This window comes from Toxorhynchites rutilus, chromosome 1 (genome assembly GCF_029784135.1).
Source record: "Toxorhynchites rutilus septentrionalis strain SRP chromosome 1, ASM2978413v1, whole genome shotgun sequence".
NCBI lineage: Eukaryota > Metazoa > Arthropoda > Insecta > Diptera > Culicidae > Toxorhynchites > Toxorhynchites rutilus.
The window spans coordinates 177753104-177775713 of NC_073744.1; the positions used below are offsets into that span (position 1 = coordinate 177753104).

Consider the following 22610-nt stretch of genomic DNA (forward strand, 5'->3'; position numbering starts at 1 on the left):
GCTCATATGGCGTTAGCCTCACGGGGCCGGGAGTTCAATACAATTTTTCTTATTATCTATGTTAGTAATATGTAACCGATTACTCGCGGTTGGCTCGAGGTTAGTATTACAAGTGTTTTCGTAATTGGGATGTTGCTGTCTCCAATGCTCTGTACATGTGCCCGACACGGGATATTTTCTATTGGGATGCAGCTGACCATTAATCAGCAACGCCCCCCTAGTCTGTACCTCATATCTAGCGTGGTGCGTCTTTCTCGACTCGAGGAATCCAGGATAGAATGGTCACTAGCCGGCGCAATCATCAGTTCGTGTAGAGTTGTCATGATCGGTACAACCTTTGGCTCTTGTTGAATGATCAGTGGACTGCACAACCTTTGGCCCGTGTGTCTGTAAAGAGTGTGTGTATGTATTGCCGCGACTAAGTAAAAGTTTATCGTTTGGATAGGAGGGATATGAAACGGGGACACAACGAAGGAAACATCATTAAACGTTGACATCGGCGTTTCTGAGGAACAGGTATAGATGAAGCAGAAGATCAGGATCACGGCTACCTAAGATATCCCGGACGGGGATATCCGATTGTCTGCCTTGTGCTCTAGAGAGCTGAGAGCGAGCAGCATGGAACCGGATACACGACCAGACAACATGCTCGATGTCGTGGTAGCCATCGCCACAATCACAAAGATTGTTTGCTGCGAGCCCAATGCGATAGAGATGCGCGTTTAGGTTGTAGTGATTGGACATAAGCCGAGATATCACGCGAATGAAATCACGACCTATATTCAATCCCTTGAACCATGCCCTCGTCGAGACCTTAGGGATAATCGTATGTAACCAACGACCGAACTCATCTCCACTCCACATGCGCTGCCAACTTACGAGCATATACTGACGAGGAATGTGGAAAAATTCATTATAAGCAATTTGCCTTTCAAAAAGAGTGCCTTCTAAAGCGCCCACCTTAGCTAGCGAGTCCGCTTTCTCATTCCCCGGAATCGAGCAATGAGAGGGAACCCATGCTAAGGTAATCTTGAATAATTTTACGACCAAAACACTCAATAGTTGTCTTATTCTTGTTAGGAAATAAGATGAGCGTTTATCAACCTTCATTGAGCGGATTGCCTCTAATGAGCTGAGACTGTCTGAAAAAATAAAATAGTGGTCGATGGGCAATGTTTCAATGATCCCCAGTGCGTAGTATATCGCACCCAGTTCAGCAACATACACGGAACAAGGATCTTTGAGTTTGAAAGAGGCACTGGAATTTTCATTGAAGATGCCAAAGCCAGTGGACCCGTTTATGAATGAACCGTCAGTAAAGAACATTTTATCAGATCTAACTATGCCCCCATATTCTGCCGAAAATATCGGCGGAATAGAATCTGAGCGTAGATGATCTGGGATTCCATGGATTTTTTTGTCGGATGGACAGATCAAAAATGACAGAGGAATTGCAAAAGTATGGGAAGCAAACTTGGTTGGAGATGCCTGGTGAAGGGTGCACGTCGTGGGTAAGGTACTCATGGTATAAAGACATAAAACTTGACTGAGGAGTCAGTTGGAGTAGATTTTCGAAGTTATCAATCACCAATGGATTCATGATCTTGCAACGGATGAGAAATCTGTAGGATAATTCTGTGAACCGAAGAGTAAGCGGGGGTACTCCTGCCAAAACTTCGAGACTCATCGTATGTGTCGAATGCAAACACCCCATGGCTATACGCAAGCAACGATATTGTATTCTCTCCAGCTTGAGAATATGAATCCTGGCAGCTGATCGGAAGCAAAAACTGCCATATTCTAACACTGATAATATCGTTGTTTTGTATAACTGAATGAGGTCTCCTGGATGGGCACCCCACCATGTTCCGGTTATTGTTTGGAGAAAATTGATTCTTTGCTGGCATTTCTGTTTCAAATACGCAATGTGTATTCCCCAGGTACATTTAGAGTCAAAATATACTCCAAGGTATTTGAAAAACATCGAGTGCTTGATCGTTTTGCCGGATAGGTGAAGCTGGAATTGGGCGGGTTCGTGCTTCCTAGAAAAAACGACCATTTCGGTTTTCTCCGTATTGAATTCGATACCCAGCTTGAGAGCCCACGTGAACAGATTGTTCAGGGTATCTTGCAAGGATTTTTGCAGAACGGCGGGAACGGCCATTTCTATTTTAGGGTTGTCCGAAAAATCAACTTTTTCCTCTTTTTTCCAAAGATGACATTTTTCAAAAATTCAAAACTTCTGAACAATTACTTACACGTACAAAATAGCGTGAGAGTGTGGGCGCTATTTTGCAGGCTATTTACTAATACTAACGTGAGGACCTTTATAGCATACCTGATGACTGTCTAAGTTTATTGGTTTGAGTTCACGATGGGTAGACAATAAACCGTCCTTTGATGGGGTAACTACTTTTTGCATCAGAAATCGAGTTCCTCTATACATGGACGTAAAAATAAGATTGCGTACGCGGGTAACAATTTCGTTCCTAGGGGGAGTAGAAATGTGGATTGAAGTCAGTTAAATGAAGAGGCAGATTTGTATTCATTAGTCGCGTCAGTTAGAATAACCACTGACTGGACTAGTTCATCAGTCATTCTCGCTAGTCAACGCTAGTCAATTCATTTTTTGTTGACGGCGACTACCGAAGTAGTTCTAGTCGAAGCGAAGCTATCGAGTGTAGAGTCGGTCTTCATTTTACACCTTCGAAGATTTCGGCCTTGCTTCTTGATGTAGGGGGCAACATCCGGTAGGCACTCCGTACTGTATATCTCCTCGTTCATCGAGAGCTCCAAAAGAAAAATCAGCGGCTTGAGCATTCCCACATTAGCTACAGAAGGGCCTTCTTGTGGAACTTGATGTGCTAGCTAAATTCGATTTCATCGCTTATCTCCTGGTACGTAAAGTGCCTAGTCCCCTGCCGGTTGGCGTTAAGTAGGTCTCGTCATCCATCATGACCACGATATCGCACTTCGCGGAAAAAATACTTTTCATCAGCACCTTCAGGCGCTTCTTCTGGGTGACTGCCTGCTGTTCAGAGACGGCCAGCCTCGACTGACGCTTCCACATAAAATGTCCATTTTGACTAGATACTTCTTTACCGTTTGGCCGTTTGGTGCATTTGGTCTTTTTTCTTTGCATGCACGTAAGTTATAATTTGCGTCATAATAGGCTGCGAATCAAGGGTCAAAAACTGAATTTTAAAATTGTGAGCAAGAATTAACCTCATTTCAAAATAGTTTCGCAATTAATTAAATGGAGCCAAATAGCACCCCATATGAAAAAAAGCACCCCGACTACATCGACCAATTATGGAATCAATATTCATAACCAATCAATCTGATTGGGCGACATTACTAGCCGCCTGTGTGTACACTGACCTATTTAACCCCTTGGCCAATATCTGGCGCTCGGTCGAGGAGGACACACAGAAGACAAACAACATGTGGGGTTTAAAAAGCAAACCTTTGAGGTAGTCACCCAAACGTTCTTCACCGTTGTCACCAGTGTCCCATCGCGTGCTGTCAGCCTTTTGCGCGGATTGAAAGGACAAGTGGATCGTTACATAAAATATGATAATCCTATTATGCAATTTACTTCGTCATTCGTCTGATGGCCATATTATGTTGGTATAAATCTAAGGAGCCATACATACGAGCCGTTTGGACACTTTGACGTCATGTGAATTATGTGAAGAATCGGTGACACATCTAAGTGATTGAAGTCATCACCCATCTCTCGACGATTTATTCCACAAATCAATATTGTATTGTCATATTTTCACGATACGAAATGAATCGATCCACTTTATACTTATATTCACTGTACAGTTGTTATAAGACCATTTTTGCTTCACACCATTTTTAAGATTTCAATCAATTTACTGCTTCGACCAATTACATCAATATTCGATTGGGCATACTGTTTACTAAATTATGCATTAGATTCTCGATATTTTCTCATGTCTCCGAAATCATATTCTTGAACACATCTGCCTGCTGCAAATATATTTGAATAGTAGATTAGTAACTTATAGCTCGACATCCGAAAATTCACTACAAAAGCTTTTACAATGCCCCTTCCCCGCATATTTCACTTATTGGAATGCACTTCGATGAAGTGTGTTACATGATTTACTAATGGCATTTTCCACGCCAAAAAAATCCCTGCAATAGAAACTGACCACAGTTTCAAAATAGCTATCATTAGAGGAACGTTTAGATAACACCAGTTGTTTTTTGACGTTACCTGCTGCCAGTCACAATATGATCCTGTTATGCGACGAGCAATGCCATAATTTGTCAGTCCTTTTGTGTCTATCCTATTAACGCTGGGTGCAGCAGGAAAGGTGCGAATAATTTTACAGTTTTTTTTCTATGTGCGTCATCCGGGGGAACAACGTGTTCGGAAATTGATTGTGTAAGCGGGGTCCGGGTTAGCAATCTGATCTCGAAGCAATTACAATTTGGATGGCAAGAATTTTTCTTTAATATTCATCGAGAATTCATCCGTACCATCCGAAAAATAGTCGCTCGCACCCATTGGTTCTTATTTAAAATAAATTATGGGCGCTACCATGTAAATCGAATCGACCATCGCTATCACTATGATATCGAGCGAAATTTCAAACCTAGAGCGTAGAAACGAAGAGCGCACAACTGAAAGGATGCGTCAGGAATCCCACACCGGCGAGCCATAAAAAAATTGCGGGTGCGACAATCTGCGTGTTTATTAGGCCTGGAGAGTCTGGATTTTCGACAAATTGGCGAGTATGAAGCTTTGATCAAAATTGTACTTTTGAGCAACGCTTTATCCACATGCTGATTGAAGAGTAGTTTGGAATCAATGGTTACGCCAAGATAAGTGACCTTCGAGGATTGGCTCACCATTGAGTACTACTTTGCAATTAGGCGCTGGTATAAGCTTGTGAGATAATTTGTGACGGATGATAGTGTCAGTTTTCGAAGAATTAATTTTAATTTTTCACGACGTTGCGTAGGAAACAAAGACATCAATTTCTGAAGTTTATTCGTCATTTTCCGCGGAGTTCCTCCCTTAACTGTAATTGCAGTATCATCCACAAAAAATAAATAATTGCAACCAGCCGGAAGATTCGGAAAGTTTGACGTGAAAACATTATACAAAATTGGCCCCAAAAGGATACCTTGGAGAACACCTGCAGTGATGAAACAGTTTCCTGACTCAATACTGCCCAGATAAATTTTGAATGTTCGATCTTAAAGGTAATTGCGGATCATTTTTATCAAATAAATAGTATTGAAGAGGCGCAGATTATAAATAAGTCCATCATGCCAGACGTTGTCAAACACCTTTTCGACGTCTAACAATGCCATGGCTGTAGACTTAGATACCGCCTTATGTTCTTGAATTGGCTGTTTGAGCCTTAGCAGTTGATGGGTAGTGCTGTGACCCCTTCGTTGTTGTTTTCATTAATAAACACTAATAAACGGTTGAGAAGAAGTTTCTCAAACAATTTACTTATAGCAGAAAACAAGCTTATTGGCCTGTGACTTGGAGAAAGTCTAGGGTATTTTCCCGGTTTGACCATATATATATATATATGTTACGGACCCAGTAAAATTGAAAATAATAAAAAGATAGGAGCGCTTCCAGGCGCAATGTAAATTTTGATATTGTAGCGCATTTGGCAATTATAGAGAAGAACAAATTTATTTGTAAACAGATTCAGGCGAGCATCTGTTTTGACTCAGCCTGGGTCTGTATGAGATAAGCGCAACAGGCGCAAATAAAAATCAATACCAGCGAAAAGGGACTGTTTCTCTTCCGTCTTTAGCTTCCAACAAGATTACCGTGCCAGATGTTTTTACATCCGAGCCTTATGAGTTTAGATAAGACCCAAGCGAGAGCACCGGGCCACCCAAGGGGTGCTAGTTTGATCAAGTGCGGCCCAGACCGGGAGCCAGACAAAAATAAATATTTAATGACGGCAATTAGCAAAGTTAGGTTTGTGCCTTATCGCATGAAATGTGCGAAGGGCCGAAAAAGGAAAAGGCGTGTAAACCACAGCGTTTATTTAGATTCCCATGTGGGAGTCAAAACCTAATTGCTAACCGCATGGTCTCGCGCCTTATCGCTTGAGAGCGAAGGACCGAAGACCAAATAGGACGCTAAACGCATGCGTTTAAGCGATAAGCGGCGTAAATTTATGACGCACGCAATTTAGGGCATATGTTTGTTTGGGACTCTACGCGGTGGCGTAGTGGAGGAAGAGAAACAGAAATTCTCACGCTGGTAGATTAGATTAGGACCGCACAGAACAGGCGGGAAAAATAATCAGGCATATGTTTTACGATAGGCGTAAACATGCGCGAAGCGCACTAATTTGTTTAGGACCCGTCCTCTTCGGCGCACCAGAGATAAGCGCGAATGACGGGAGAAGCATAGGGCCACAAACAAGTGGAAAAGGTTCCATGTGGTAAATACAGATAACCGATGTGTTTCGGCTATCTGAGTAGGAAACAGCTGGGAAAGATCCCACGCTGAGAAATTCGAGGGCAGATAACCACGTGGTTGGTTATCTGTGAGAATAGGAAAGGGAGATTGTTCTCTCCCTTAAAAATTGTATATATAGTCTAAGTCAGGACGGAATGAATTCAGTCCAAGTCAGTCCAAGTCAGTCCAAGTCAGTCCAATAGTCAGTCCAATTCAGTCCAATAGTCAGTCCAATTCAGTCCAATAGTCAGTCCAATTGTTGAGTCCATTTCAAAATTCAAATCAAACAGTTCAAATCAAACAGTTCAAATCAGAAATCTAATTCGTTAGTTCAAAATCAAAGTTCGTAGTTCAAAGTTCAATTCGTGATCCGAAAATCCACCAAGCGTTGACAACCAGGCGTCACGCATCAGAATCCGGATACACCCAAGCGTTGGCAACCAGGCGCCACGCTATAAAAGGTATAACCAAAAGGAACAAATCCCAATCCGAAAAGCAGACCATTTGCTTCGCTTCACCGGACCGCACTGGAGCCGGAAGAGGTTGAAGTTTTGTGGCTGCCCTAGCCGGGATTTGTTCACGCAAAGGGGCTTAGCCCATAAGAGACCAACCAAGTCCAGGGAAATAGATCCCTGGCTTTAATAAATTTAAACCGTGATTCTCAGGCCTCAATTGCCGACATCTAGGGAAATAAGTTCCCTAGATTAATCACGAAGCGCTCGAGAGAGGACGAGCGAAAAGTCTTGCCTTCATAGCAAGCATCTAGGGAACTCCAGTTCCTTAGATTATATTTTGGTGGCTCCAGAGAGGAGATTTAAAACTCACACCTTCGCCAAGAAAAGAACCACGATCCCTCGCGCAAGAGGAGTAAATCGGGAGGCTCAGAATCACGCCTTTTTGAAAAGACTAAGAAGTCAAGAATTGAAATTTGAACTCTCGCGCCAGAGAGTGAAATTGAACTCACGTGTATTCAAACGGGAATCACGTTGTAAGAGGAGATAAGACTTGGAACTCAAGCACTCATAGAAATTGATTTGAACACACGTGCATTCAAAAGGGAATCACGTTTATAAGAAAGAGATAAGACTTGAAAATTTAAGCACTCAAAAAAGATCTGAATTGAACTCACGTGTATTCAAGAAGGAATCACGTTAATTAAAATGGCTACATACGCATATAAAGCCAACCCTAATGGGCACTGCCGTCTGTGTACGGACAAAGACAAGAAAGAGGACATGGTCGCATGCGATGAATGCGATCGGTGGTTCCACATTTCATGTGTGGGACTCACATACCTACCCAAGAAAGATGAAAGGTGGGTATGCCCTAAGTGCATGAGCACAGAAAGGGAAATGATGGAACTGAAAGTCAAAGTCAGACAATCAGTTTCCGGAGACAGCTTGCAAGAAATTTTGCAAGAGAACAGAGCAGCAATGGAGGCTCTGGTAAAGTCCATGAGGACAACGAGATTCGAAGCTGAACCAGGTACAAGTTCAGCACACAATAATGACAGCATCGAAGGTCAAAATCAGGAGGCAGAGCCAGAATGGACTGTCTACCTAAAGCGACAAGCACTCATGAGCTTGCCAAAATATGGAGGTGCGGCCAGAGAATGGCCGAAATTTAAAAAGGCCTTTGATGAGACCACAAAACAAGGTCAATTTAACAGGCTTGAAAATTTGAATCGCCTGCAAACAGTGCTGTACGGGAACGCAGAGAGGAGCGTCCGACAGTTAATGATGGATCCAAATAATATGGACCAAATAATTGATAGACTAGAAGATAATTTCGGAAGACCCGAACTAGTCTATAAAGAACTACTAGCCGAACTCACCAATATCAAAAGGGAGAGTCGGAATTTGATTACCGAGATATCCGAAGCACTGGATAATCTCGTCTGTAATGTTTCTCTTATGGATAGAGAAGAATTCCTGATTGACCACCGATTGGTGGAAGAGATCATAAGGAAAATGCCCTACGGTCTACAGGTGAAGTGGACTGAAGAAATGTACGACGGGGCAAAGACTTTAGCTGATCTCAATGAGTGGCTGAAGCCTCATTCGAGAACCAATAGACTGCTGAATGGCACCAGCAGGCCGCAGCCGCGAGAAACAAGCAGACCGCAGCCGCGAGAAATTAACAGATCGCAGCCGCGAGACACGAGGCCTGAGCGTCGATTTAACGTAAATACGCATCAGGAAAATAGATCGACAATAATAAAACGCAATTGTGAAGCATGTCGGGGAAACCACAAACTCCTCGAATGCACCAGATTTAAGGCTATGAAGCCTGAAAAGCGAAATGAATTAGCCTTTAAGGCAAAGGTATGCTTGAGCTGTCTCGCATTTACAAACCATATGATGCGAGACTGCAAAAGAGCAAAACAATGTGGAATTAATGGATGTAAGTTCAAACATCATCCATTAATTCATAAATCTCATGAGAGAGAATCAAGTGATTCAAATCAGTCGGAAGGACAGCATAGTCCAGATACACAAGCAGATGGTGAGATACACAATCACCAACAACTAACAAAATCCAACGTATTCTACCAAATAGTTCCTGTGACGTTGAAAAATAATGACAAAATCATCAACACGTTCGCTTTCTTGGATGCGGGGTCATCACTCTCTCTAATAGACGAGGAGATTGCGAACAAGTTAGGGCTCAACGGAAGAATTGATCCGTTAATGCTAAAGTGGACGCAGAACGTCACGAGAAACGAACAAAACAGCCGTAGAGTTCAGGTACGAATCAACGGCAACAATGAAAAAGAATACGTCATGAAAGGAGTGAGAACGATAAAGAATCTCCAACTCCCAGAGCAAAGCTTCAACAAGGAGGTGATGGAGAAAAGGTATCCATACCTCAAGAATCTGCCGTTGAGCAGTTACAGCAGTATACGCCCGACGATATTAATTGGACTGAGTCACAGTCACTTGTTAATTCCATTCGAAAGGCGAATGAGAAAACCGAACGAGCCCACAGCGCTACGAACCAAACTTGGATGGTTCATGTTCGGCAACATATCGTCCAATGTGCAAGGCGGACACATCATGGTCATTCAGCAAGAAGATGAAATGAACAAGGCTTTGCAGAAATATTTCTCCACCGAAGACTTCGGCGTTAAGGTAGTCAAGAATCTACCAAAATCAGCTGAAGAAGAAAAGGCTGAACAAATTCTAAGAAGTACTATGAAATACAAGGATGGTAGATACGAAGTTGGACTTCTATGGAAAGATGAGGAAACGAAATTTCCAAATAGCTACAACAATGCAGCAAAGAGGCTGACAACGAGTGAGAGAACGTTAAAAAAATACCCAGAGTTGAAAAAATGGGCAATAGAAACATTTGCGGATTACGAGAAGAAAGGCTACATCCGCAAACTGTCAGAGGAAGAAATTATGAAGCCGATATCAAGAGTGTATTATCTTCCACACTTTATTGTGCACAACAAAAATAAGTTGCCACCTAAACCAAGGTTGGTTTTCGATGCGGCGGCAAAGACACAAGGTGTATCGTTCAACACGGAACTGTTATCAGGGCCGGATGCTACTACGTCATTGTTCGGTGTTTTAGTAAGATTCCGAGAAGGAGCAATTGCTGTATGTGGAGACATCAAAGAGATGTTCCACCAAGTACGAATCCGAGCTGAAGATCAACACGCTCAGAGATTCTTATGGAGAGATTGTGATAGCAGTAAGAAACCTGATGTATACGTAATGCAGGTGATGACATTCGGATCAACCTGTTCACCGTCATGTGCACAAGCGGTTAAAAACCACAACGCAGAAAAATTCAGAAAATATTGTCCAGTGGCGACTGAAGCAATCATCAAGCAACACTACGTCGACGATTATTTGGATAGTTTCGAAGAGCTTGATAAGGCAGCAGAGATAGTACTACATGTTATGAAAATTCACGATCACGCGGGTTTCCACATCAGAAACTTTGTGTCAAACAGCAGAGAACTTCTGCAAAGTTTACCCTCGGAACGTGTACAAATTTCCGGAATCAAAATGTTCGAAGAAAAGGATTCAATGACAGAAAAGGTACTTGGTGTATATTGGAACACCACGTCTGACACACTCGGCTATCAAATCAAATTAGACAAGCTAGGAAGTGATGTTACACAAATGCTACGTTTACCAACAAAGAGAGAGGTACTAGCTTTCGTGATGAGTGTCTACGATCCACTTGGACTCATCTCAAATATAACTGTGCATGGAAGAATCCTCATGCAAAGGCTGCACATAGAAAATATAGATTGGGATGACGAAATTCCCGAGAAGTTGCAGTCAGACTGGCAACACTGGTTAGAAATTATTGAATCTGCTGATAGCGTAACGATACCAAGATACATCCTCGAAGAAAGAACAGGTGAAGTAGAACTACACACCTTTGTAGATGCTTCTGAGAAAGCATTTTGTGCATGTGTGTACGTAAGAAGTATATCTGGAAACACACCACACGTAAGACTTCTATCAGCAAAGTCTAGAGTAGCACCAGTCAAACCATTGAGCATACCACGCCTAGAGCTACAAGCGGCCGTGTTAGGAAGCCGATTAACCAAAACGATAATAGATGAAACGAGGTTGAAAATCGTCAGCAAAACATTTTGGAGTGATTCACAGACCGTATTGTCATGGATCAAGAGTCCAAAACGAAGAAGCGTATTTGTGATGCATCGAGTAGGTGAAATCCTGGAAGATAACAGGAAAAATGAATGGCGATGGGTGCCAACAGATGAAAATCCAGCCGATGAAGGCACAAAGGAAAAGCTAGGAAAATCACAATGGTTTGAGGGACCTGATTTCCTAAAGCTCTCAGAATCGTCATGGCCTTCCATTGAAGAGAAGGAAACAGACGAAGAGTTGAGAGAAACAGTGCTAGTTCACGAAGAACTAAGCAAACTTAGTTTCATCGATAAGTACAAGGAATACTCAGATTGGTGGAAATTGGTGAAGAACCTTTGTGTATTAAACAGGACAAAGGAAAGATTACGTCGTGGATATATTCCAGACATTGAGTACAAGGACTACCAAAGAGCTGAGAACGTGCTCTATAGAAAGATGCAATGGGAAGCATTTCCAACAGAGATGGAAACTTTATTCAATGGCGGAACAATATCGTCAGGACCATTGGTCAGTTACGCACCCTTCCTAGACGAGGCAGGGGTAATGAGAAGTGGAGGACGTTTGAAGAAAGCCATGTCAGTACCATGGACTACAAGAACGCCAATATTGCTCCCACAAAAGCATCCATATACATATTTGATCGTGAAAGCAACACACGAAAGATATTTCCACCACGGCGAAAACACCGTCATAGCAGCATTACGGCAGAAGTATTGGATACTGCATATAAGAACAGTATTAGCAAACGTCAAGAAGAATTGCAATAGGTGCAAAATACGACGTGCAACTCCGGTAGAGCCGATGATGGCAGATTTACCACATTTCCGCACAGAAGCGCATATACCTCCATTTACAAACTGCGGAGTAGATTACTTCGGACCTTTCGAAGTAGCGGTAAAGAGATCGCTCGAGAAGAGATGGGGCGTCATATTCACCTGTCTCTCAACAAGAGCAGTACATATTGAGATGGCAGAAAATCTCAGTACTGATGCGTTCATGGTCGTGTTAAGGAACTTCCAGAACCGAAGAGGAAAGGTCACCAGTATCTACAGCGACAACGGAACGAACTTCGTTGGAGCAGAGCGAGAGTTAAAGTCGCTAGTCAATGAAATCAACGAGAAGATGGGCAAAAATGAAGCAGCAAAAATGGAAATCCAGTGGAGATTCAACCCACCTTCAGCACCACATTTTGGAGGCGCTTGGGAGAGATTAATAAGAAACGTCAAAGTAGCACTAGCAGAGATCCTGAAAGTTTGGGGTAGGAGCAAGCCATCAGCAGCAACGTTGCAAGCTGCATTCATCCAAGCGGAATTTTTAGTCAACTCTCGACCGTTGACACACATACCAGTCTCCTGCATCGACGATGAAGTGTTGACGCCATTCCACGCGTTAATAGGAAGAGCAGGAGAGTATGCCCCACCGTATGCACCAACGACCAGTCAGTATGACACAGCGCAATGGAGACGCATTCAACATTATTCCAAGTTGTTTTGGAACCGATGGAAGAAGGAGTACTTACCAACTCTGTTAAAGCGTAATAAAAATACGCAGAAAGTAGAACCGATCAAAGTCAACGACATCGTCTTAATCACGGACGACGACGCACCACCAGGAAAATGGCTTAAAGGACGAGTCATCGAAACGTTTGTGGCGAGCGACGGGCAAGTTCGCCAAGCAAAGATCCAAACCGCGAAAGGTGTCCTGAAACGACCGGCAGTTAAAATTGCAGTACTGGACATTATCAAGGGAAATGATCCAGCCATCAACTAATCAGGAAGAAGACGTCAGTGCTCGCTACCAGAGCACCAATATCCGAAAGATGCAGCCAACTGATGTAAGCTCGCGTCAGAGCTAAGATGTATGATCCATGGACCAAGCATTGAAGAGGACATCCTTTGGAACCAGGCAACGTGCCGAAGAATTGAAATTTAAAAGTGATTTGAAACTTTGTTAGGTTATAAGGATCAATGTAAAATAAATTGAAACTTCCGAAATAATGTAACAACTCTATACATAAGATACAGATAGCATAGGGTCCGTTCCAGAATTTATAAATCTAGTTGATTTATCAGGGCCGGAATGTTACGGACCCAGTAAAATTGAAAATAATAAAAAGATAGGAGCGCTTCCAGGCGCAATGTAAATTTTGATATTGTAGCGCATTTGGCAATTATAGAGAAGAACAAATTTATTTGTAAACAGATTCAGGCGAGCATCTGTTTTGACTCAGCCTGGGTCTGTATGAGATAAGCGCAACAGGCGCAAATAAAAATCAATACCAGCGAAAAGGGACTGTTTCTCTTCCGTCTTTAGCTTCCAACAAGATTACCGTGCCAGATGTTTTTACATCCGAGCCTTATGAGTTTAGATAAGACCCAAGCGAGAGCACCGGGCCACCCAAGGGGTGCTAGTTTGATCAAGTGCGGCCCAGACCGGGAGCCAGACAAAAATAAATATTTAATGACGGCAATTAGCAAAGTTAGGTTTGTGCCTTATCGCATGAAATGTGCGAAGGGCCGAAAAAGGAAAAGGCGTGTAAACCACAGCGTTTATTTAGATTCCCATGTGGGAGTCAAAACCTAATTGCTAACCGCATGGTCTCGCGCCTTATCGCTTGAGAGCGAAGGACCGAAGACCAAATAGGACGCTAAACGCATGCGTTTAAGCGATAAGCGGCGTAAATTTATGACGCACGCAATTTAGGGCATATGTTTGTTTGGGACTCTACGCGGTGGCGTAGTGGAGGAAGAGAAACAGAAATTCTCACGCTGGTAGATTAGATTAGGACCGCACAGAACAGGCGGGAAAAATAATCAGGCATATGTTTTACGATAGGCGTAAACATGCGCGAAGCGCACTAATTTGTTTAGGACCCGTCCTCTTCGGCGCACCAGAGATAAGCGCGAATGACGGGAGAAGCATAGGGCCACAAACAAGTGGAAAAGGTTCCATGTGGTAAATACAGATAACCGATGTGTTTCGGCTATCTGAGTAGGAAACAGCTGGGAAAGATCCCACGCTGAGAAATTCGAGGGCAGATAACCACGTGGTTGGTTATCTGTGAGAATAGGAAAGGGAGATTGTTCTCTCCCTTAAAAATTGTATATATAGTCTAAGTCAGGACGGAATGAATTCAGTCCAAGTCAGTCCAAGTCAGTCCAAGTCAGTCCAATAGTCAGTCCAATTCAGTCCAATAGTCAGTCCAATTCAGTCCAATAGTCAGTCCAATTGTTGAGTCCATTTCAAAATTCAAATCAAACAGTTCAAATCAAACAGTTCAAATCAGAAGTCTAATTCGTTAGTTCAAAATCAAAGTTCGTAGTTCAAAGTTCAATTCGTGATCCGAAAATCCACCAAGCGTTGACAACCAGGCGTCACGCATCAGAATCCGGATACACCCAAGCGTTGGCAACCAGGCGCCACGCTATAAAAGGTATAACCAAAAGGAACAAATCCCAATCCGAAAAGCAGACCATTTGCTTCGCTTCACCGGACCGCACTGGAGCCGGAAGAGGTTGAAGTTTTGTGGCTGCCCTAGCCGGGATTTGTTCACGCAAAGGGGCTTAGCCCATAAGAGACCAACCAAGTCCAGGGAAATAGATCCCTGGCTTTAATAAATTTAAACCGTGATTCTCAGGCCTCAATTGCCGACATCTAGGGAAATAAGTTCCCTAGATTAATCACGAAGCGCTCGAGAGAGGACGAGCGAAAAGTCTTGCCTTCATAGCAAGCATCTAGGGAACTCCAGTTCCTTAGATTATAATATATATATATATATATATATATATATATATATATATATATATATATATATATATATATATATAGGTATAATTTTTGTTACTTTCCAAACACATTTCTTCCCAATGAAGCTCCATGCATCTGTTGAAAATATCAGCTAAGATTTTATTCACCTTGTCATTAAGTTTTTCAATGACTAAGTTGAAAATACTTCATCAACATTCACTCTTTGTTCATTTGGAAGGTGCAAAGGAGTTACGTCAATGTTTTGAATACAATGCTCAACTTGTTGCTCATATGGGCTCCGGTAAGCAAGTCCAATATTATACGTGGCGTGAAAAATGTTCACTGAGTGCATTAGCTATCTCAGAAGAAATAATCAACAACGAATCGTCTGCCTTGAGTGAGGAAATTGGTTTTGGGCGAGACTTTAATACCTTGGTTACCTTCCAGAAGGGACGAGAGTGATCCTTCAAATTGTGGATTTCGCGTTCGAAGTTTTTGTTTTTAATTGCGTCCAACCTGAAAGTTATCACATTGGTAAGGATCACTGCAGCATGTTTTTTTGCAAATCTCTCCAGTCCGTTGAAACTGCATCTATATATTAGACTGTCAAAAAAGTCCTGCGGTATTTTTTTTGAATTTTCATTTATTCATAAAATTAGTTACAATCATCTGTTTTAAGTCAAATATGCGCCGTTTTGTTCGATGACTTGTTTCCAACGAGATGCCAACTTCATAATACCCCTGTTATGGAAGCTCGCTTCCTTATTGGCAAAAAACTCGGATAGCCAATTTTCACAGGCCTCTTTTGTGGCTAACTTCTGACTACCTAGCTCGTTCGTCATGGACAAAAACAGGTGGTAGTCACTTGGTGCAAGGTCCGGACTATACGGCGGATGCAAAAGAACCTCCCATGCAAGAAGTGTGTGGCCTGGCGTTGTCCTAATGGAAGACAATGCGGCCTCTGTTTATCAAAGATGGCCTCTTCTTCATGAGTGCTACCTTCAATCGGTCCAGTTGTTGGCAGTACAGGTCCGAAGTGAGCGAAGCAGCTCATAATAGAGTATTCCTTGACAATCCCACCAAACACACAGCAGAACCTTCCTGGCCGTTAATGAGGGCTTGGCGACCGTCTGAGCCGCTTCAGCGGGCTTCGACCACGACCGTTTGCGCTTCACGTTGTCGTAAGTGACCCACTTTTCATCGCCAGTCACCATCCGCTTCAGAAACGGGTCGATTTTGTTGTGATTCAGCAGCGATTCACATGCGTCGATACGGTCAAAGATGTTTTTTTGCGTCAACGTGTGTGGCACCCATACATCGAGCTTCTTTGTGAATCCAAGCTTCTTCAAATGGTTAATAACGGTTTGATGACTTATCCCCAGCTCTTGGCCGATGCTACGGCTGCTACTATGCCGGTCTTTCTCGGCTAATTCAGCGATTTTGTCGCAATTTTCGACGACAGGCCTTCCGGAGCGTGGCGCATCTTCGACTATCTCTACACCAGAACGAAAACCTTGAAACCATCGTTGTGCGGTGGAAATGGAAACTGTATCGGGTCCATAAACTGCACAAATTTTATTGGCAGCTTGAGATGCATTTTTGCCTTTGTCATAGTAGTACTGTAAAATATGTCGGATTTTCTCTTTATTTTGCTCCATATTTGCGACATTATAACTCACGAACGACTTAACCAAACAAAACACTGTCAAGGAATATATAATAGCGCGCAAAAATACCTTTCCAACAAGCTATAGTATGACGCGATACAATGAATACAACTACGCTTACAACGACACTTCGCGGAAATACCGCAGGACTTTTTTGACAGCCTAATATGTTACGCAATCCTATTATGTACTGAGTATGAGAGTGAATATTTAATAACTTACCCCGAACAGGAACCTGCCGGATGAGATCCGCTGTTATTGCGTGCTGAAGGCCATCCAGCGCGCTGTCGATGTCGCCAGTCGTCATCAGCGGGATATCATCGTTAATGTTCCGATCCACGAGTCGACCGAAGGCCACCCAGTCGACAATATGGTAATTTTTCCCTTTGTAGAGCGGGGCAGCTTCTACAGTTAGCTGCGGGGTACATAACACTGGGTAGTAATCTCGTATCGTCGTATTGTACCCAAGGTTTGGATACTCTCACATTGGTGACGATGGTGTCCAAAGTCGAAGTATTTCTCGCCGTGGAAAGGAACGTCTGATCATTCGGGAAGGTAATCTCGTATGGGTGCTGTTGGTAGTGGTGATACAACAGGGTGCCGTTATGCTTGCACCGATGATTGTTCTACAGTTGATGGCGAGCATTAAAGTCGCCATACATGATGAAGCGAGTGTTGCTGCTGTTGACGACGAGGATGTTCAGATCACGTTTAAACTGTTCCACCTGAACCGAATTGGCCGTAAATTGTCGAGGACAGCAAGCTACAATGAACCGAACACCCCCAGATGCTGAGCGCGCTTTCCACGTCATGAAACGAAGAAAATTATGTTCCATATTGAATTACGAAGGAACCCAGAACTTCTAGTTGTTCAGCTTTAGTTTTGCACTGACGAAAAGCAGACGTCATAGCGGTGAATATCTGCATCAATTCACCAGATGAGAAGAGTTGCGATGATGATACTGACTGTGAAGGCTGCTGTCGCCCAAGAGGAGGAGATTGGGCAAGCCGATATTGCACGCCCCAAATAGGAGCTGGTTTGGAAGTTTGATGTTGGGATGTAAATGGCGGAATATCAGCATCATGTAAAATGAATGACTTCTGTGGGCGATTTTGCTGCTTTTTCGTTGCCGCTTGCTTTCGGATCTGTCTGAAAGCTTCACGTTTCGGACACTTCCTATCAGTGGCTTGATGTCTACCATCACATGTTATGCCTAACATTCAGACATCGTTGACATTGGGTGACATCCCTCTTGCCGCCACGGTACGGTTCCCAGCTCACGATCATACAAAACACAGTTCTCACGCCTTGCGATGCCTGCAAGGTAGTTGTGCCTTTTTGAAAATAAACCAGAAAGAAAATGTCACGATATTGGCTGGTTTTCTCATTTCGTCTGGAAATGGGGTACACAGATAGTGCCTTCAGTTTGAAATGCTCGTTCAGTTCTTGTCTGAGAACATCGTCTTTGATGTCAGGAAGCCCTCTTAAACGACCTTAAACGTCTTTTCACTGGGGATGTCTTGGGTGTAAAACTCCGCTTCTTTCACTATCAATTGATGCAAACATATTTCCGATCTGTTAAGAAATGTTCCAGTTATAAGCATTCGAAATCTTTCATTTTTTCCTGCATGTTTTGTGTTTAGGTTTTCATTTTACCTCCGGTTAGATGTAGTCCCACGTTAAAACTCGTGAACTTGTGAACGTTTCAATTTGACCATAAAGACCAGTTTGGCCAGTTAACGCACGTTCAGTTAGCGAACGACAGCACTTCAGTTTTCTTCCAGTAAGAAAAAAAAATGTAAGGGGTTGTATCTAGGACACGAGCGCATGTTTTCGACGTAGAACTACGTAAATATATTATGCAATCCACTCGTTTACCACTTCGAATATTATTTTAGAATGCATCGACATTTTTGTAATATATTATGTTCTTCGTTACAAATAAATTTTATGAACGTCCTTTTACGCTTAATATGATGACTAGGACTACCAAAATATGTGAACGAAAAAATTGTCAAACGATCATTGTATTTTACATTTCCCTCTGAAATTATTGCACATCTCATGTTTACGTAGTTCTCGAACCGCGAAAGTTCATTCACCTCTAGTATCTGAAATGACGATTTTCCCAGGCTTCTCAGTTTAAAAGTATGTTTTGGGGAAACATATTCCGGTCTGCACAACGACAAGCGAGTACAAACGTACTCAACACCAAAAAATACCCCCGACTTGCATGTATTTGCAAAGAGGATTCCCCCAGGCACATTAATTTTGAAGTCCGTGTTAGGGAAACACAGTTCAGTGGGGAAAAAAACCCAGACTTGCATGTTTTGACAAAGCGGATTCTCCAGGCACATTGATTTTGAAGTCCGTGTTAGGGAAGCACAGCTCGGTGGGAACAAAAATACCCCCGATTTGCAAAGCGAATTTCCACAAGTACATAGATCTTGAAGTCTGTGTTGGGGAAACCGTAAATCGGGAAAATCAAAACAGTTAGCAGTTAGGACGTTTAGATAACGCTTGACATATTACAGTTATTCAATTGTTCATCTGATGATTCATTGATGCAAACATCTTTCCCATCTGTTAAGAAATGTTCTATTTATAAGCATTCGAAATACGGGTAGGGTTAGCACACAAATCGGCAGAACAAATGTATGGGAAAAAAGGAAGTTCTTCCAGTTTTCATGAATTTGAACCGTTTAGGGATTAGCTAATTTTTACGTATAGCATATCAAACAAATCTTAGAGAATTTCCGATTCGATTGGTATGCAACTCATGAGAATTCGTTCACAGTGAAAATAGTTATTAACGTAACTTTACTTTATTAAAACGTGACCTGTTTTCTGATTTGGCACCCTTCCTGAAAGACGTAGTTCTACGTCAAATACAACCATGCGTTCCCATCAAAAAGCCACTTTTGTTCACAAAACACCAGACTAATTCCAGCTCTGTTAACCCCTTCACTGGCCGCCCTTTTGATCACAACAAATCCATCAAAACGAGTGTGTACATATTTGGTGGAAGAATCAGGAGCCACACAGAGAGCGAACATGTTCCGGTTCGCTCCGAGAGGGAGCAAAATACGCACACGTGAGTTTTCTCTACGGAAACTCTACGCCATTGATGCAGCAGCATTGCCGCACTTATTTTCCTCAGTGAGCGAAAAGTTCCCATTCGATTCGGGCTGTTAGTGCGGCGTAGTGTGTGCGTTTTAATTGCCGTAATTGTTTTTCCAGGAGAAAAAAAATAAAGAAACCAGCACAATGAAGCACTGTATCGATGCATAAGCCGATGAGATATTCTAGAGCAATCATCCATCGATTCCCTTAGCGAGAAGTAGATTAAGTGAACATTTGCGCACAAAAACAACACCAGCAGGAAAATCAAACGTTAAGTTACAGCGAGACGAATATTGGAAAAACAACATTTGCTACAGCTGGTTTTTGATCTGACACGCACCGGACGGGGTTTGCCGTAGTACTTTCCTCAGTGGGTAGTGAAAAATATATGTAAATTGACCCTCGAGAGAGCGAGGTAGGGCAAACGCCGACCCGCGTTTAGTGGGGGATGGGCAACACTTAAGGATTTTTCATCTTCCCTCATTTTTACTACTCTCGAGGCGAATGTTTGTGAAAGTAGAATTTATTGCACTTTTTGCATAAACACAAACCAGATTTATTGTTATTCCCGTTACTCGAACAGACCCGCTAATCGACTGGATACTTGGTGCAGGTTTTAAGGCCTTCAATCAAAAGGAGGCAGTGAGTGTGTGAGACGAGGCGACAAGGCGAGCAGAGGTACGCAAGCAAGGAAATCCATAAATTATTCGCATCGGCCGGGAGATGAACCGAGCGTGGAATGTTTTTTCCTGTAGACAAACGATACGCGCTTTAAGTGGTGGATTAATCATGAAAACGGAGCACGCCGAGAGGACACGGAGAAATCGATCCGATATTGCGATAATAATTCTGCTTTAACGATTCTGAGGGCCAGAGATCGTATCGTGCACAGATCCGTGAGTGATTAATTGCAGAGCTAATCACAGTAAACCATGACGAAGCTTATAGGTGTTTGGTGGAGTGGTGAGAAAAAAACTCTTAACCTACTTTCCCCATGACCCCCATCATGTCCTGCTGCGCGCTTACACAGTGACATTCTAGAAGTTCTCTATCAATCTTTCGGAAGAGGGCTGTAGAAGAAAAAAAGAAAAAAAGGTGGGAACGAATTGTGTTAGGAATGTGTGTAAAGTGAATGTAAATACCGGTATTGGCTTTGATGGGAATTTGCTTTGAAATGTGAGGACGCAAACTAATCTATAGTAATCTCTTTAGAATTTGAGAGCATATTAGCTATGTCACTTTCACTAGAACAATTTTCTGTTTAGACCACTCTGATTGTTACACATCGATGTAATTTCTTCCTGATTTTAACTAGGGGTTTAGGTATTTAAACGATTTTCCATATGAAGATAATGGATGCAACCGGAAGTAAACCATATTCTGAATTTAATTAAATCAATAAGATTACCAACGCCAGAAAAAATTAAAAATATTTTCACACATCCCATCTTCAGAGCTGCAGAGGTGACAAATATTTTATTTTCACATGTGAAAATAAAATATTTACCAGGAATAACGCATTCATTCATTTCGGAGGTTTCTACACTCTGTCCAATTTCTATAAGACTACCCTGATTCTATTTCGTTGCAACACAAACAGTTATAGTTTCAACAAGATACATTCATACATTGTTGAATGCTTAGAATAAAGTATATTTAACGTCAATTTCGTTCAAAAGAGTTGTTTGTTCATTTATTGTGCTTAAATATGATAATTTTAGCTGTCCAGTTTCTATAAGACCATTTCAAAATTCATTAGTAGTATCAATGAAAACTTCAAAACGATCGGCATGTCAATAATTGGCAACCTTGCCATTTCGGCTAATAACCTGTAAAATTCGGGTTGGAATAATATTTACCGAATTCTGCTGAACGGGCTTCTCGAAATTTTTCCATGTTTCCGAAATTGAAACCTTGAGCTCTTCAATCGGGGTGTACCGTTTTCCCTTAGTATAGATTCTGCGTACAAGAATCCCCCTAAGGTTTTAAACAGGATTGAAGTCTGAAGAGCGAGCCAGCAAGCCCAAAAAAATAAATTTTTGGTTCTTAATCCATTGCTTAGTTTCCTTGCTGGTATAAATAGTTGCATTGTTTTGCTGGAATGTGAATTTTTTGTGACGATATGTATGTAATGTATGTAATCCTTGAATGGTGTGAAAGCAGACATCAGACATCAGATATCTGCCAGGTCGGAATCAAATGATCATACGAAGTTCCTTATAGGAAAGTAGTGCCTTCGGAAGAACTTTCGACAGCTCATAGGATTTCGAACAATCAGAGACGGAAAATTAATGCTCGAACCTGTTGGGATTGGTTCTTTCAAACCATCTGGTGTTTAGCTTAGAAGAACATGGGCTCGTATCATGGTTTGTCCGGTTTTAGAAATCACTACTTTTGAATGAAGAGATTCGATTCTTCAAGTAGATGTTGCATTTTTCATTGCTTGAGTTTACTGTCATCATATTGATCCATACATAATTTAAGCATTCTTCAGAATATTGCCTTTTCTTGGACATTTTAAACATGAACGTCACTCAACACAGAGAATCTCTATCTCTGCTACGCCCGAAAAACAACATAAACAAACTGCAGCGCGCCGAGCGACTGCCATAGTAACAATGTGAACAAACCAACATCAGCGCATTGAACAAACCATGATCAGAATTGAGGTCGTCGAGATGCATTAATAACATGATTTAGATGTATAAATTTGATCCACATCATGTGTGAGCAGGATGCTTAAAATATTTGTGTCATAATTCAGAAAAGGTCTGAATACGTCTCAAATAATCATCTGGTGGTTGATCAAAAGTTAGCTCAAATGAGGGGCGCTTCAATACCAATAAAAGGTGGTCTTTATAAACCTTTAAAACATGTGAATCCGTAAAAATATCATATAAAACTATTGTAAATAATGTAAAAGACAATTTTATTTATATATTTCCAACATTAGAATATCT

General features: G+C 42.0%; 1 protein-coding gene across 10 annotated transcripts in view; it reads left to right on the plus strand.

The window, feature by feature from the left end:
- Positions 1 to 22610, plus strand: part of LOC129763116 (uncharacterized) — a 32185-nt gene that overhangs the window by 6141 nt on the left and 3434 nt on the right. For 2 of the 10 annotated variants that reach the window (XM_055761905.1, XM_055761914.1), the window contains exons 1-2: positions 19697 to 20166; positions 20234 to 20328. The exons of 3 other annotated variants lie outside the window; for them this stretch is intronic. The gene's annotated coding sequence lies outside the window, so the exon portion shown is untranslated. Of the gene's footprint in view, positions 1 to 19696; positions 20329 to 22610 lie in introns of those variants that run through there. 5 more of the 10 variants (XM_055761942.1, XM_055761957.1, XM_055761938.1 and 2 more) reach the window with 4 other exon arrangements.